Genomic DNA, 17,077 nt, shown 5'->3' on the forward strand with positions numbered 1-17,077 from the left:
CATCAGGACCTGCAAGGTGAAAAAGAGGTTTTTATGTTCCTCATAAGGAAGACCCTGAGAGAGATTCATGCACAAAGGAAGGAAAGCAAAATGATATTTTGTATTAAATTTTGCACATAAAACCCAAAACTATAGTTTTGTAACATGTCCTTTTAAAATGCTAAATTTGGAGCAAAAAGGACAGGTGACATACAGAAATCAAAAAGTAAAATAACAGATACAAACCCAACTATATCGAGCACCTGGGGGGCTGGTCCTACGGGACAAGATGGAGTTCCTGCAGGTCCTGAAACGCGGGCTGGAGCAGCTCAGCGGCCACGGTGGCCTCCGCGGCTATCTACGAGTTTTCTTCAGGGCAAATGATGTGAGGGTTGGTACATTAGTGGTGTAAGACAAATATGGAAACAAATACTATGAGGACAACAAGCAATTTTTTGGTCGTCACCGAGGGGTTATATATACAACTGAAATGAATGGCAAGAACACGTTTTGGGATGTGGATGGAAGCACGGTCCCCCCTGAATGGCATCGTTGGCTTCACTCTATGACTGATGATCCTCCAACAACAAAACCACCTACTGCTCGTAAATTCATTTTGACAAACCATAAGTTCAATGTGAGTGGTACTCCAGAACAATATGTACCTTATTCTACCACTAGAAAGAAGATTCAAGAGTGGGTCCCACCTTCAACACCTTACAAGTAAAGACAATGGAAAATAACTTAAACATGTATAATATGGGGCTCTTCATGTAATTGCACTTTTACTGATTAAAATTGTTTGATTAAAAAAAATCCAACTATATCAACAATATTAAATATGAATGGCTTAAAAATCCAATCAAAATGCAGAGAATATCAGATTGGATAAAAATAAAACAGTTATATGCTGTATATCAGAGATATACTTTAGATTCAAAGATATGAATGGGCTGAAAGTAAAAGGGTAGAAAATACATACCATGCGAACAACAACCATAAGAAAGCTGGAGTGACAATATTGATATCAGACAAAATAGACTTTAAGACACAAAATGTTACTTTAAAAAAAAGAGGGACATATTATAATTAGTAGGAGATTAATCTATTAGGAAGACATACTAATTATCAACATGTGTTCACCTAACAACAGAGCCCCAAATTGCATGGAGTAAAGCTGATAGAAGTGGAGGGAGATACAGACAATTCAAACATAATAATTGGACTCGGTTATATCCCACTTTCAATATGGATAGAATGACTAGGCAGCAAGAAGATCAACAAGGGAACAGAGAACTTGAATAACACTATGAAATGCAAAACTTTCATGAGTAAAAGGAACTTCTTAGTGCTTAAGAGAAGAAAAGCACATTTCTAAGGGTGGCATGGAGGAAGGTGGGGGGGGGGGGGTGCTAGATGGGGGTTGGGAGACCTAACCTTGAGTCCTGTCAGGACAAACTAGATGGCTTAAAGCCATTTACTGGAAGCCTCTGAGCCTTAGCTTCCTCACACATTAAATGAGGGGAGAATGCACCATTCACAGAGCTTTGTGGGGATTTCTAAGACAAAAACCATTAAGGAAATTACTTCCTAGGCTGCAGAGTGCTCTCGAAATGCAAAATAAGCTGATCATGGGCCTGTCTACCCTAGGAGCCATTCCAAACCTTTTCCCCTCTCTGTTTTATGGAGAGGGAGCTTCAGAGCAGGTAGGTGTTGACCATTCTAGGCTGTGTTGCCTGGACTTTCGTTCTAGCTGATTTGTGGCAGGATTTGCCCACAGAGAGATCGTGGTAGAGAGAGTACAAGAAAGGGAGAAGCCAGGGTATTTCCCCATCACCACTTTGCCCACACCTAGGCGGTGTCTCCGGCAATCTTCAGCTAGGTCTCCAGTTCCTTCCAGGCAAGTCAAGCTACCAGTTTCCCTATGGCCATTGAGCTTGGACCCCAGTAGCAACAACTGCCCCCTTGGTTCCTCTAACCCAGGGGATTTATCGATCCTTTCAATGTCTCTGTGCTCTGCCTTGCAGCCAGCCACCTTATCACCTGGGTAACCAGATCCCTCTGTTTATAAATATATAGAGTGGCCTCTCTTCCCCTGGTTGATCCTTGGATGATTAATACGATTTTTACTTAAAGTAAATTTTGTATCTAATCTACATAGCACTCCTACAAAACTGAGGCAGCTCACACAGCATAATGCAGTGCTAGGAAGCCGGGGGGGGGGGGGGGGGGTATAATGGGAAGCCCATGTGCTTTACCATCCCCCACTGCTAAGTCAAATCCTACCAGGGCACCAGCCGGCCAGCCCCCTACCTCCAATCTCCTGCAACAATTTACAACAAAACCAAAGCAAAATGCAGACATGTGGGGGGGCTTTTGTCTGGGATTTTTGGGGGCATTCTTGGATTCTGAATGTGCTATACCACATGTTAGCAAAGCCTGAGTTTCCCTGAGCAGCTGTTTGGATGCTCCTCAGCCCCCAGATGAACAAGGTGCCTACATCGGTTTTAATTACATGGCTGCACGCTTTCTCTTTACATACCAAGTGACCTCCAGGCACAGAGCCATGGGGACAAGTCATAGGGCACTGAATGTGTCCAATGTGACTAATGACTTGGGACACTTGAGAACATTTCTGTACTGTTTACATTAAAAGAACATGTATTTTATTTCATAACATAGAACTGACATTTGACATGTTGAGTCGATGCAAGTCACGAGTGCAGTCCCTGAATTATAGCAGACAAGTAATTAGTCCCTAGAGGCCTATTGCTCCAACAATTTTCATTTATCTTCTTTCAGATGACAATGTGGGGTTTTCTTTCTTTAAATCTTAGTACCCACAAATAGCCCCACCCCCACCGCATCCTTTCCCACACGCACGCCCAACACTTGTCCACCTCCAGACTCAGTGAGACCACACAACAATAACCCACCTCACCACAGGGCTTCAGGTCTGATGGCCCTGCTGCCCCTGAAATCCTCACAGGGTCGATTTTTCCTGAATTGGCAACTTGATGCTATTTATTGATAATGCTGACTCCATTTCACGTTCTGGCTTCCAGTAGTGTTGTCACTGATCATCCAAATACCTCAACTTCTGTACAGAAGAGAATGACATTTTCCCCAGACCAGACTGCAATGCAGAGGCCAGTCTCAGAACCACAAGTACAGCAGTACAGCTTTCCTATTCATGTAAAAAGGAAGCCAACTTTTCCTGGATCTGATTGTAAAAGCTCAAGGCACCACCGATGGGGACAGGGAGGTACCTTGGTGATTCAAAGAACAGGGGCCACTCTCGTTTCCAATCTAAACAACGAGTTCTACTTTGTTAATGGGCTTAGGTTTAAATTACTGATAAATATGACAGAAACATTAAAAGCCCAAGAATGTGATTGTCTTTTTAAGTCTTAGAGACATTAAAATGGAATAAGGTAAACATTTGCAAATTTTTTAAGATTTGCATTTGCATTTATTGAGGAGGGCAAATATGGTCATTGACTTTGATTTTTCCATGCAATAAATTTACCAATTCAAACAAATTGAAGGCAAGGACATTTTAAATCAACTTAATTCTGCATTCAAGAGTATTTTAAGCATTTTAAGTATTTCCAAGTTCACACTGTAACTCAAACCAGGTTGGCAAAATGTTTCCTTTGTTAGAACAAAGAGGTCTTTAGTGGTGATTTGTGGATAGCTCTGGAGTTCTGTGCAGAAAGGAGTTGCTCACATTCTGAGCTGGTTTCTGACAGACAGAAACAGGGAGAGCTTAACACTGAAGCTGACATTTTCACAGGAGCAACAAGAAGGTCATCCCCAAAAAGGAGGGTGACATTCAAACAAACATGGAAGCAGAAAGGTGGATGGATTCAGAGGATGGGATTTCTGACTTGGTGAGCATACAGAGGGAAAGCGGAGCTGAAACGAGAAGGAAGTTGGGGTCAGGCCTTTTCCTTATGGTCACCCTGATTTTATTAGGAGCGCCTTCAAGAAGGGAACCATGTAGGTAAACTATTTAATAAGCACTATTTTGACCTTTGCCCATTCCTAGAGCTCAATTTTCTTTTCCCCGTGAAAGCTATGGGACACGTGGTGTGCACATCTCGGTCGACACAGGCAGAGAAATTGGATCTGGACTTCAGACCTAAGAACACCCAAGCTGGGGCCCCAGGTTGGGTGTTGAACCCTACAAGTGGTTCTGGGGCAGCCTGAAACATGCTGAGGGCAGAGCTGGTGAGAGAAAAGGTGCCCAGAAGTGGGCGATGGGTAAGTGCATGGATGTGTCCAGGTGGGTGGTGGCCTGAGCTGGGACTAGCTCTCAGAATAGAAGGAGTTGTCTTCTGAGGCAAGAGAGTCAGCCCTTCAAAGGGCTTCAAAGGCTTCACAGGCTGCTGAGGAACCAGAGTGACAAGACAGAGAGATGAGGATAAAGTCTTTGACTTCACAATCACTGACCCCCCAAGGCACCCGCTGGAAGCTGTCACGGTAGCTAGGAGCCACAGGGAGGTAGGGCTCTCATTGGGACACCCATCCGCTGACTGAGGCTGCTCCCAGAAGAGCAGCGAGCCTGGCCAGGCTGCGAAACTCAAGTGCTTAAAAGTCTCGGCTCTCCTCTACCTTCCAAGACAGTCTCCCCCCATGGAAATAAGCCTCAGTACATTTTGTTTGTTCTCTTACTATGAGCTTCACCAAGAAGAGATAGAAAGGAAACCTTCCCCCACCCCCTCCCATAGAACTCCCAGACTCACGAAACTCTACCCACACTCTCCAATTTGTAACTTGTAAAAGCAGCCTTATGGCGAGTATTAGCCACACTGCTAGGAAACACTGCGTGTTGTAAAGAGAAAGTCACTCATCAGACCCTGTTATCACAACCATTCCCTTTGATTCCACCTCAAATTCCAAACATAGCTTAGCCTCTGTGGTCACATGAAATATATGGCAGTGCATGTGCATAAGTGTGGGTGTGGGGTGCAGTCTTTCATTGCATTATTTCTTCAGATCTTAAGAGAGGATTTAAAAGCTGCCATTCAAAATATAGGCCTGGATATCAAGATGTGATGCTCACCTGGATGCTTTTGGCCTCCAAGGATTTAAAGGACTCCCAAGATATATCACTTCTTGCAGCCAACCTTGAGTTGGGCTTCCCCCATCAATATTTAGCTTTATCTTCATAAATTACCTCCCTCACAACACAATATTCCTGTGCATTCATCGCTCTGTTTGTCTCCCATAAATCAACTGCAGGCCTGTTTAATTATCCCTCAGCAATTTTAAACAACCAACATTTTTAATGAGGCAGAGAACGCATAAGGCCAGCAAATAGAGTTTTAAGGGTCCATTGTGGGTCACTCTGTGTATATTTTTCAAAGTCAGGCATTCCTGAGATAAGTCACATATTACCCAGATCTCAAGGCTTGGCCAATGTCCTTTCCCACTGTGTGACCAGTGAGACCCTCGGCCATCAGCAGGCTGCTTTTTGTCAATGGCCTTGAAGTGTGTCAGTTACTATAAACACACATGATGAATGAGTGTTATGGTTATGAGAGGAATTCAGTCACCTTGGTTTAGGCTGTGAATGTGGCAGAGCTAAGGATAGCTTAACTGAAGGGTTACGCCTGCCACCAGAGCCCATGCTTTTGGCATTTGAGTGCCATTAACGTTAAGACTTTTTTCTGAAATCCACAAATGTCTGCATCTGGTTTTAAAGTCAATGTGATATCTCAGAGAAATAGTCCCCAGTCCCCTCTCACATATAGGAAACATCCTCATGACTCTTTTAAAAGGTGAGCCTAGCTTCGCTGGCTCTGCCTCAGTGAGGGAAAACCCTCACCTGTTGGCCCCAATCTGCCGTACCAGCAGGACGTTCTCAGGTGAGTGTCTCCAGTTGGTCCTGTACCCCAATACGTATGGCTGGGAGGATATTGTTCAGCCAGGTCCCGGGTGACGGCCGTGTTTGTGCAATGGTGGTTTCCTGGGTCCAATCTGGGAACCATGCACAGGCCCAAGGGCCAATGCTTGCAGCTGAATGGACAAGGTCCATTCCCTTGTCCATCTAGGGAATGGACAAGGCTGGGTCGGGGGAAAGAGGTAAAAAAGAAGTGGCAATTGGGCACCAGACCTGGGAGAAGAAAGGCACAAAGGAACAAACAGATGCTTGAGGGCCTTTCTGGAAATCTTTTTTTTTTTTTTTTAAGGACATTCTTATGACCATAGAAATGGGAGCAAGTTCAAGAGGACAAACGTATATTCTGCCCTAGCAGACCCTTACCAGCACTGCTGCCTTCCCTCCACCTTTCCTTCTTTCCCAATTCTACCTGTGCCCAGACTCCATGCTGAGACCTGTATATGAAACATCTCAACTAAACTTCAAAACAATCCCATTTTACAGATGAGGGAACCAATGTATTGAGGGCTCCAACAACATGCTCAAAGGCACCCTGCCCTTCGAAGAGCTAGATTTAGACCCCAATCCAGTCCTGTTCCAGACCCCAGCTTTGTTGCACCCAAGGGACACCGGCCCCTGTTCTGGAGTGAAGGACATGAGATCCTTCAGACCATGTCTCTGTGTTTGCTTCAGCCAGCCCCTCCGAACTTGAACCTCAATAGGTTCTTTTCTAATTAAGGAGAGTGTTACCAGAGTGGTTAAGAACATGGGTCTAAAATCAAATGCAGTCAGTTAGGGTCTCAGCTACATGACCTGGGAAAAGGCATCCAAGCATTTTGTGTCTCAGGTGAGTCATCTTCGGGGTGGGAATTATGGCAGAACCTAGCCCAGAGGGGTTGTAAGATCACTTAAGCAAAGCACTTAGAAGAGAAGCTGGCTCACAACAAGCATTCTAAAAATTGACTGTTATCAGTAATTACTCCTTCATGTCCACTCGGTCCTATTTCTTCCTCCAGTTCTCCAAGACAACTGCAAAGAGCTTGGGCTCTCTGTCCATTTACAGCAGTTACTGATTATGTCACAGCTGTTTACCCATGGCCCAAGGATACTGGGACAAGTTAGAAGCCTGCACAGGAATCCAGGAAATTGTTATTTTGATCTTTAATGTGAGTTTTCTTGCCAAGCTAAGTAACCTTTGCAGGCCCTGCAATATGTTAACATTTAGAGGAAGAGTTTATGAACTGCTCTAATCCATTTTTAGTAAGGCCCATTACCTCCAAATACAGAGTCAAGGTTCCAATTAAAGCTCTCCATTAGAGAATGAAAGTTATTTGCCAAACCAGGAGAAAACACAGTTTCTCATAGTTCTAAAGTTTATCTTCCCCCAAAATGGCTATCTCCTCATAGTCCTCACAGGCAAGAAATCAACTTTTTCAAAGTTTCAGAGCATCGACTATGAAATGGAGAGCTTTCTGGAAGCCTGGACAAGGCAGCACCTCCTCCCTAAGGGATCTCAGGTGATAAATGGGGAACACACTCACATACTCAAATAGTCACTCTAGTATCCTAACATCTGAAGCCAAGGTATGCCCAAAATTTTTGGAGGGAAAAAAAAAAATCCTAATTTCTTTGGTCTCGAAGCTCACAGAAGGCAAGCTGCTTAGGGAGAGTTTCGACTGAGATTTCAGGTTTTTTACAGTTTTGCTGCATAACAAAGACAGAGAGACATTGCAGGCCAAGTAAATGGATGTGCAAAGACACAGCGGTTGAGAATAGCGTGAGTGCGTGGTGATGCTGAGGCACGGTGAGCCTGTGTCCCAGAGATAGCAGGCTGGGGTGCAGAGATAATGCTGGAAACGTGTCCTGAATCCCCGTTATAGGGTTCAGTTCATTCTGACAAGTGTGTTTCACTTGTAACAATTCTCTGTAAAACCTTCTGCCCCTGCATTTCAGGCTTTAGAATCATATAGGGAGCCACAGAACAAGCAGGGCACAATGCCTCCCCTGGACACCAAGGTGGTCATGGGCTACATTCATGCTTCTAGTGGCTGTGGTGATGCTACCCACATTGGTAGTGCTGGCTTTAGGAGAATGTTGGGGTATCGTTGATTGCTCTTTCTTGCTCTCCTTGATTTTATATTCATTCCTGACTGCAAAATGTGTCCTGAAGCCCCTTGCTAATCAGGCAGGCATGAGTCCCCTAATCAATGGGACCAGTAATCTTTGTTAAGGAGTAAACTCTTTTCCCAGATTCCCTGACCTCCTCAAAGTTCTAGGATGATAGGAATTCCTAAGAAGCTCAGGTTTCCATGGCAGTCTAGGACACAGCGGTACAGCTCCTTCTTCAGAGGCCCACAGGCCCAGTAGACTGTCCGGAAAAGTGGAACAAAGACCCTTTTCCTCCAGTCTTCCTAATAGAGAAACTATTCATGGTAGCCGACTGCCATCCTCTGCGCGGGATAAAGAGAACCAGAATAAAATACAAACAGGGCTCAATTCTAAGATGCCTGAAGTCTACCCAACAACATAGGGCACTACATTTTGAGATGGTAAATGGGAACCTAGGGGTCCCGTCCATTGCAATGACCCTTGGCTTCTGGAAATAGGGAGGGCTCCCCAGCCAGCTCAGTCAAGCAGTTGGGAGTCCTTAGGAACATTCTCAGCATCATCCTGTTGTGGGCTCCCCACAGGCCAGGTAGAAACCCAGAGCAGTGCACTGAGTTCTTTAGGCAGACCCCGCAGGCTGAGAATGAGGTCAGGAGATGCCTCACGATGACTGCTTTATGCTGCTCACCGTGTGTCTGTGCCCCAGGGGGAGGGGTAGAGGCTCTGTCAAGCTGTGTCACCCAGAAATAATTATGAGGCCACTCTGTGCCTCAGATGTTCCTATTTCCTGCATGAAAATAACACACCTTGAGCAAAGCATTTGTGTCTTTGACAATTATTCATTGCACACCCATGGTACCTCTCTCTCACCCCGCTCAGCCTCCTTCTCTAACCACAGACTTAGAAAAAGAGCCAGGATCCTACAGGGATCAGGGCCCCAACAAAGTCCCATCCCAGCTCTAATAGGGCACAGTCCAAATCAGCTACTGTTTCATTTCCAGTCAGAGTGGGAGGCCCAAAGTGGCCCTGAGCAAAGCCCTGGCCCGAGCACACAGCCACAGTGAGTTTTGCACGATGTGGGAGAAGTTGAACACCTGAAACCTATCTTTCTGGGATGACTCCCAACTCTCTGAGCACTTTTAATGAACATCAAATTCCTTCACATGGTGTCAAGGCTCCTCACGGCCATAACTCTAATGGCCAACCACTAGGCTCATCTTGGGGATTCCTTGTTTCCTATGGTTCAAACCCCAGGAGACCATTCTCTTGCCTCCTCCAGGCTTTTCTACATGATGTTCCTGACTCCTAGAATCCTTCTGCATTGGGTGCAGTCGTCACATCCTCAAGGGACAGCCTTCCAGTCTGGGTTAGGTGGCTGCCCCAAGGTTTTCTCCACTCACAATGCTGAATATAAAGGCCTGTAGCTATGACATTACAAGCTCCTTGGGGATAGCTTCCTTGTTGTGCTTTTGGTGCACTTTGTATGTGCTTAGCCAACATTAATGAGCAACAAACAGAGGAAATAATGGCCCCCTGGGATACGAAGGGCCCTTGGCCCTGGGTTCACTGTCCAGACTCCAGAGATTTCCTTCAACCTCCGTTAGATAGATTCCAGTCTTCAGGGTTCAGGCATGGATTTACTGATGGTAACTGCATCCTGATTTAAAAAAAAAAAAGCCACTATGGTACAGTGCAATGCAAAGAACACCCGAATGGTACCCCAAAGACCTCATTACTATTAATGAGTCACGCGACCATTAGAAAGTCACTTGACCTTTGTGAACCTCTATCCCATCCTCTGCGTAAAGGGATCATTATACATTGCTTTTAGGAAAATGCCCAGTACGCACCTAGAAAGAATGGACTTTGTCCAAACACTTTACATCAGCCGGCACTGAAGCCTCCAAGGGTCTAAACCTGCCAGGGCAAAGACACAACTCAGCCTTGTCTTGTTGACACAGCTAAAATCAGAATATCACAATCCTCCCAGTCTACCCCCAAATGGGTTCCAACTTGGTCCTAATGGGCCTAGATGATGATATGTTTGGGGGTATGTCAACGGCACTATTTTATTTGAAGGTACTGGACTGAGGCACTTCTCCTTTGGGGGCCTGGGGTGAAGGTACTTTACGTTTTGACTGATCCTGTACTAAACCTCATTTCCTGGCATTCACTTTTTTCTCAGGGACTGCGGAGTGAAACGTTCTTCAGTTAGATAGATGTAACGCATTGTCACAGACATCTGACAGATGAAAAACCACCTCATATGGGTTGAATTGTGTCCCCAAAAAGATATGTCAAAGTCCTACCTCTAACACATATGAATGTAACCTTATTTGGAAATAGGCTCTTTGCAGATATAATCAAATTAAGATGAGGTCATTAAGGTGGGCCCTAATCCAATGATTGGTATCCTGATAAGAAAAGGAAAAGGGATGCAGACAGGGAGGGGATGTCACTTTACTATGGAGACAGAGATTAGAATTATGCTACCATAAGCCCAGAATACCTGGGGCTGCCACGAGCTGGAAAAATCGGGCCAAGATCTTCCCCTAAAGACTTTGAAAGAGAGCACGGTTATAAAAACACCTTGATTTTTGACTTCTGGCCTATAAAAGAGTCAATTTCTATTGCTTTAAGCAACCCACATTGTAGGGCATTGTTATGACAGCCTTAGGAAACTAACACAGTCACTTACAGGCACAGAGAATGCTCGGCTCTTTCCAAGCCTAGGCTTCTGCTCTGTTTGACAGAGTGGCCCAGCCCTGCTTAAACTCCCCTGCCCTCCGAGGCAGGGCCCTGTCCACTATCTCCCCCCACCCCTCGCCACCCCCCAGCACTTTCTCTGCCATGTCCCTTCTCCTCCACGTCCTGCTCTGATATGGTATCTCCCCTCAGCTCAGGAAAGCTGGTCATCAAGAGCAGGGTCCAACTGGGGGATGTTGTCCATGCAAATCTCTGAGAAGGACAGTAGGAAAGACAGAACATCACCCCAGAATATAGATGCTCTGAGAAGCCGCAGTCTTCCATAGCAGGACTCAGAAGCATAGAAGACACAAGAGCTGCATTACCCTGCCTTGGGCTGGAGCAGCAGCAAAGCCAGTGCTGGTTCCTTTTGTGTTGGGTACAACGCCCCACCTTCTTCTTGCCTTACCTCAGGACCGATTGTCTCATGCTGTGAGCTCTGAGGCAAGGTGCTCCTTTTCTGTCCTAAATTATTAGCCCTTTCTGACAGCCACTGTATATTTACATACACCTCTTGACTACTTGGCCCAGTCATCACTGAGGAAGCTGGAAACAGTTTGTGGGGTCTCGAAGGTAGCATTTGTCAGTTCCTCAGTAGCTCCCCCTGTGTGGAAGGTCATCAACACCAGGAAGTTAACAGACCAAACAAAGGCTCCGAATAGTCTTCATGGAGTGACATTATTTAGAGTTTAGACACTCGGTTCAGAGGAGATTTCTCTAGACCCTCAGTCAGAATGTTTTCACTGTAATTGTCCACAGTTCTGACAAGCTCCTGATCAGCTTTGAATCTGAAACTCAGAAAGCATAAAAGAGGGTAACTACAGACACACAGGCGACCAAAATAAAAAGAAATGGCTGACTGTCAGAGGTAAGGGAAGAAGTGAAAAGCTACAAAATTCAAGCTAAAAAGTTCTGAGGCCATATAATGTAGGAGAAAAAACTCGTAACATTCAATAGTGGAACTGTGTTATAATGGTTTTTGAAAGATAAAGAAGAGGGCAGAGTATGATCCATCTTCAGTTCATAAAATGTATGGAGATAGAGGACACACAAAATGGCAGCCTGAGGGGTTTGGTAAACACTCTCCCCTGCAAAACAACCATTGTAACTGGAGAAAGTTATATGAAACAATTATTTAAAGTCTCTGGGGATTTTCCTAAGGGCATACAATGGAAAAATACTTGTTCATGAAAATTTATGAAATCTCAGTAAGAACAGTGAGAATTTGTGCCATGTGAGCTACAACCAGCTCTCGTCCCCACCCTCAGCTCAGTATAATGGTAGCTCTACTCCGGGTGGGCGTGGCCAAGAAAATGGGGCTCCTTCACCTCAAGATTGCAGTCTAGGGTTACAGTTTCACCCCAGAATGAGAAAGTTGTCAGCAAATTGTATTCCCTCCCTAGCTCCCTTCCACAGGAGCTCTGATCCAGGCAGGCATGCCCACTGGGGCCCCATTCCCCCACTGAGTCCTCACTTATAGGGCCAAGCATACAGGACCATGATCACCTTGCCTCAGGTGACTTTTAGGGGAGAGGCCCAATTCCAGGAGGAACGAGAGGATAAGTCCTCTTGCTCATGGAGCAAGGCTGTCTCTCAAGGAGACACAGTTTAGTGTCTGGTTTAGTGACACAGGGCTTCTGTCCATTGGGGGAAGAGGTTTTAAGAAAATAGAGGTCCTCAATTCTCCCTAAAGGAATTGACTTCATTGATAACATAGTTTAGGAAGAACATGCCTTAAGGACACCATTAATACACAATGGAGATCTTGATGGTAAGTAAGAAAAGGCTGGTGGCTCCATGGTGGGAGTAGCAGCAAGCAAGATGTTGTACCAGCTAGGAGTTTAACAAAGAGAACCAGGAAAAGAGACAGCCAAGAAGAGCCCTTCTGGGGTCAGAGTAAGACTCAAAGACTGGGAATACCCCACCCCTGAAAAACAACATGATTAAAATTGGATCAGACCATAGAACAATTTATACCAAAGTATTGTCAAACAATACCAAGATACTGTCAAAACATTAGAGCCAACAGCTAGCAATTAGTAGAAGCTAGCTTCTAGACGAGATACCAGTAAAGGCAGACCAGACAGGAACTTAACAGGAATATCAGGAAAAGAGAGATTTAAAGATGCCCAAATAAACTACAGACAGACACTTTTGGTGATCAGGGAGACTGTGCACATTCCCAAGAAAGAAAAGTCTTCTCGAACATGGTGCTTGGACAATTGGATATCCAACGCAAAAGAAAAAAAAAAACTGGAACCCCACTTCATCCCATATTAAAACATCAACTCAAAATGGTCAGAAACTTAAATGTAAAAGTTCAAACTATAAAACTCTCAGAAGAAAACTTAGGAGTGGATCCTTATAACCTTGGACTAGGCAATGGTATCTTTGATATGACACCAAGGCACAAGTAACTAAAGATAAAATAGACCTTTGGACTTCATCAGCCTTAAAAACCTCTGTGCTTCAAAACACATGAACAAAATCATGAAAAGATGACGCCAGAATGAATGAAAATGTTTGCAAATCATATATTTGATAAGGGACTTATACCCAGAATATAAGATGCACTCTTGCAAATCAATAATAGAAGATTAAAAAAAGCCGATTAAAAATGGGCAAAGGATTTGAATAGATGCTTCTCCAGCGAAGACGTACAAATGGCCGATAAGCACATGAAAAACTGCTCAACATGATTACTCACTAGGGAAATGCAAATCAAAACAACAATGTGATACCGCTTCACACCAACTAGAACAGCTATAATCAAAGACAGTTACAAGTATCGACTAGGAAGGAGAGAAAACGGAGCTCTCGTACGTTGGTGACAAAGTAAAATGAGGCAGCGGGCTTTGAAAAACATTTTGGCGGTTCCTCAAACACTTAAACATAGAGTTACCATATGCTCCATCAACACTACTCCTAGGTATACACTCAAAAGTAATGAAAGCATATGTCCTCACAAAAACTCGTACAGGAATGTGAATAGCCGCAATGTTCACAGCAGTCAAAATGTGGAAACGACTCCAGTGTCCGTTAACTGCTAAATGAATACGTAAAATGTGATACAGATACAACATGGAATTCTATTTAGCAATAAACGGGAAGGAAGTATTGATGGATGCTACAAAGCAAATGGACCTTAAATATGTATATTTAAGAGACCGTAAGAGACCGTATAACCTATGATTAATTTAGATGAATTGTCCAGAAGAGGCAACTCAGAAAGTAGTTTAGTGGTGTACAATTCTTGGTGCTTAGGGAGGATTGGGAATGAGGGCTAATGGGTAGAATTTCTTTGGGGAATGACAAAAATGTTCTAGAACTAGATTGTGTTGATGCTTGCATAAATCTATGGATATACTAAATCCTTAAATACATATTCAAATGGGTGAACTGTATGTGGTCTGTATCTCAATAAAGCCGTTAAAAAATAAAGACGCGGGGGCGCCTGGGTGGCGCAGTCGGTTAAGCGTCCGACTTCAGCCAGGTCACGATCTCGCGGTCCGTGAGTTCGAGCCCCGCGTCGGGCTTTGTGCTGACTGCTCAGAGCCTGGAGCCTGTTTCCGATTCTGTGTCTCCCTCTCTCTCTGCCCCTCCCCCGTTCATGCTCTGTCTCTCTCTGTCCCAAAAATAAATAAACGTTGAAAAAAAAAATAAATAAATAAATAAATAAAGACGCGGAGATGTGTATTCGCTTTTCAAGAGATTTGAACTAAAAGAATAAAGAATTAGTTCTCTAGCTTTTTAGGAAATCTGGCTTCAGAAAGTAGAACTCCCCGCGGGGCAGCAGGACTGAACGAACGGATACAGAGTATGAAGAAGCACAGATACAGGGCTCGAGTAGCTGGGTTCAAATCTCAGATCTAGGGCTTGCCACTATTTTCTCTTAAGTAAGTGACTTAGTTTTGCTGAGCCTTTCTTTAGAGAAATCAGGGTCTATTTCATTGAATTGGTGGAAGTATTAAAGTAAGCCCCGCTTAGCATAACACCTGATAAATGGTAGTGTTTGATAGCTAATAACTATTCAATAGTGTCATTGTTACTATCATTATCATTAGTTACAGGAACCGAATGGGAACGTATAAAACCTTTAAGCACCCAATGGCCATGTATATGCGGCAATCATCCGGTTACATGCTTTTATTTCATACTGAGGAACATCACCTTGGATTACTGGGCAGAGCTGGCTGCCATTTATTAACCTCTCAATAGCTACAGATTCTTATTAAAAAGAACATCTGACTCCACTCCCCCCAAAGTGTTATTAGGAAACTATGAGAAAGCACATTGGGATCTGCTCCTACTCTTGTCCTCCATGGAGGGTGTTGGTAGCCAAAGGCCAGCTGTGCATCCAGTCAAAATTAGCAGTTGGATTCTGGCAGCTGATGGGGTAAGTACGACTCTTCCAAATGCTTGTCTGATCCTTGAATATCGGGGTAAGGGAATCTGCTCTTTCCCCACTGAGAATGTGGGAATGGAAAGAGGCTCAGGGATTTGAACAAGAGAGGCCGGTGGGAACCAGTGTCTCACTGCCCGCCTTGTCACGCAGATTCCTTAGTCCTTCTCAGCACGGTCAAGGAACAACTCCTAGAACTGACAGCCATGAGAAATTCTGTTAATATTTTTCCCTCTAAGAGGAAGTTTCTCAAGCAGCAAACCAGCCCCAGCACATATCTTAAATAATTCTGCCATTACCTAAAGCAGCCCGTCTGTAGGTGGCACACAGGGCACACCTTGGAGGTGACCGTGATGTTGCTGCCCTTGACCCGAGGCAGGCACGCCTTCACACCGCTTGTGTTTGATTGCAAGCGCCACGCACTTAATCGCGCCTGCTCCTAACTGATGGGGTGGTGTGAACCGTCGGGGGCCCTTGTGGAGGGGTCACACTGCTGGACACGGGAGGGCTGCAATTACTTGTCGGGGTAAATGCACAGGGTGGGGAGGGTTTAGGTCAGCCAGAGTTGATTTCCTGGGGTTGGGACTCACCCAGCACCCCCACTAAGGAGGAAGGCAGAACCTTTCCCTTTAGCTTTAGCTACGAAGAGCTAAAAAGTTTCTCAAGAAGGATGTGTCCTTTGCGATTGTGAGAATAATTTCTTCCCAACTGCATGTGTCTGGGGATTTGAGGCCGGGAGATAGAGGACCCCTGGGCAGGAAGAGTGCTGTTCGACTCCCCCGTGCAGAGGCAAACACACTTAAGGGAGGTGATGAGTGACGGGCACTTTCTTGCTAACAGATGGCCTCCAGTTAGGACACTTGGTGTGTTTTTTACCTGATGGTCTTCTCGGCGTGGGTCAGGGACAGATTCTGGGAGTTCACACACACACACACACACACACACACACACACACACACACACACGGGACATGATTCTTCGGGTTGACTAATTTATTTTTACATTAGGATTTGCCTGCTGGACTAGGTTAAACTGTCTGTCACCTTTACGACTAGGAGCTGGGGGCTGAAGTCTCAAGAGTGAGGGGTTAACCTGACTGTGATCTTTCACTCAGATCACGTCCCTGTACAAACACATGCCCTCTCCCCCACCCTCAGATTCACAAATCACAGAGCATGAAGGTCATCATTCAACCCCTTCATCTCCCAGTTAACAAAACTTCAGTCCAGAGAAGGGAAGCATCTCGCCCGCAGCTATAATGCAGTTGGTGGCGATGGTCGCCAAACAGACCCCGGGTCTCCTGCCCTTCAACCCATCCGCTTCCCGATATGCCCCTCTGTCCCCCATGCACATCTGCTACCTGGCATCCTGACAGTCGAAAAGAGTGCTCGTGGCAGCTTAATTAGCCATAAATACTCTCTTAATAAACCCACTCTGTTATGGGCTGTTTCTGTTAGAAGGGATTATTATTGCCACAACATAAATTTCCTGCAAAAGATATGGTCGGGTCACACAATGTAGCCTATTATGAGAACCAGAGTAATAAAAACAGCCAGATAATTTATGTGTCTCTCTGGGTTCCTTGCGCTTATCTCAAAGAAAAGAGCCAAGATGTTGAGACAAATGGAGAAGTAAATATGTGTGGCTGGAAATAGTCTGTGCAATTTGTTCAGTGCCATTTTCGCAAAGGCACTTTTAAGATGAAGGCCTGAGCGGCTAACAATGAGCACGATTTCACTGAGAAGTGACTGGCCGTTCTCCGTCCTCACTGAGGACAAAGGGAATGGGATTAAACCACAACAGAAATCATTTTTGCCTCATAATGAGGCAGCATCACAAGTCTGTGAAGGGTTTGGGGTCCAAAGACATTTTTGGGTCCATGGTGAGTTCGGTGGCCCTCCTTCTGTGCTTGATCGACAGCGCATTCCCCGCCGCAGCACGAAGGCTGGGGAATGCTG

At 44.9% G+C, this 17,077-nt stretch overlaps 1 pseudogene; it reads left to right on the top strand.

Annotated features, from left to right (window-relative positions):
* Positions 1 to 262: 262 nt before the first annotated feature.
* Positions 263 to 767, top strand: LOC124506688 (NADH dehydrogenase [ubiquinone] 1 alpha subcomplex subunit 12-like; annotated as a pseudogene).
* Positions 768 to 17,077: the final 16,310 nt, after the last annotated feature.

This window comes from Lynx rufus, unplaced genomic scaffold (genome assembly GCF_022079265.1).
Source record: "Lynx rufus isolate CCGP_SWC_20201006 ecotype Redwood Valley unplaced genomic scaffold, mLynRuf1.p SCAF_11, whole genome shotgun sequence".
Taxonomy (NCBI): Eukaryota; Metazoa; Chordata; class Mammalia; order Carnivora; family Felidae; genus Lynx; species Lynx rufus.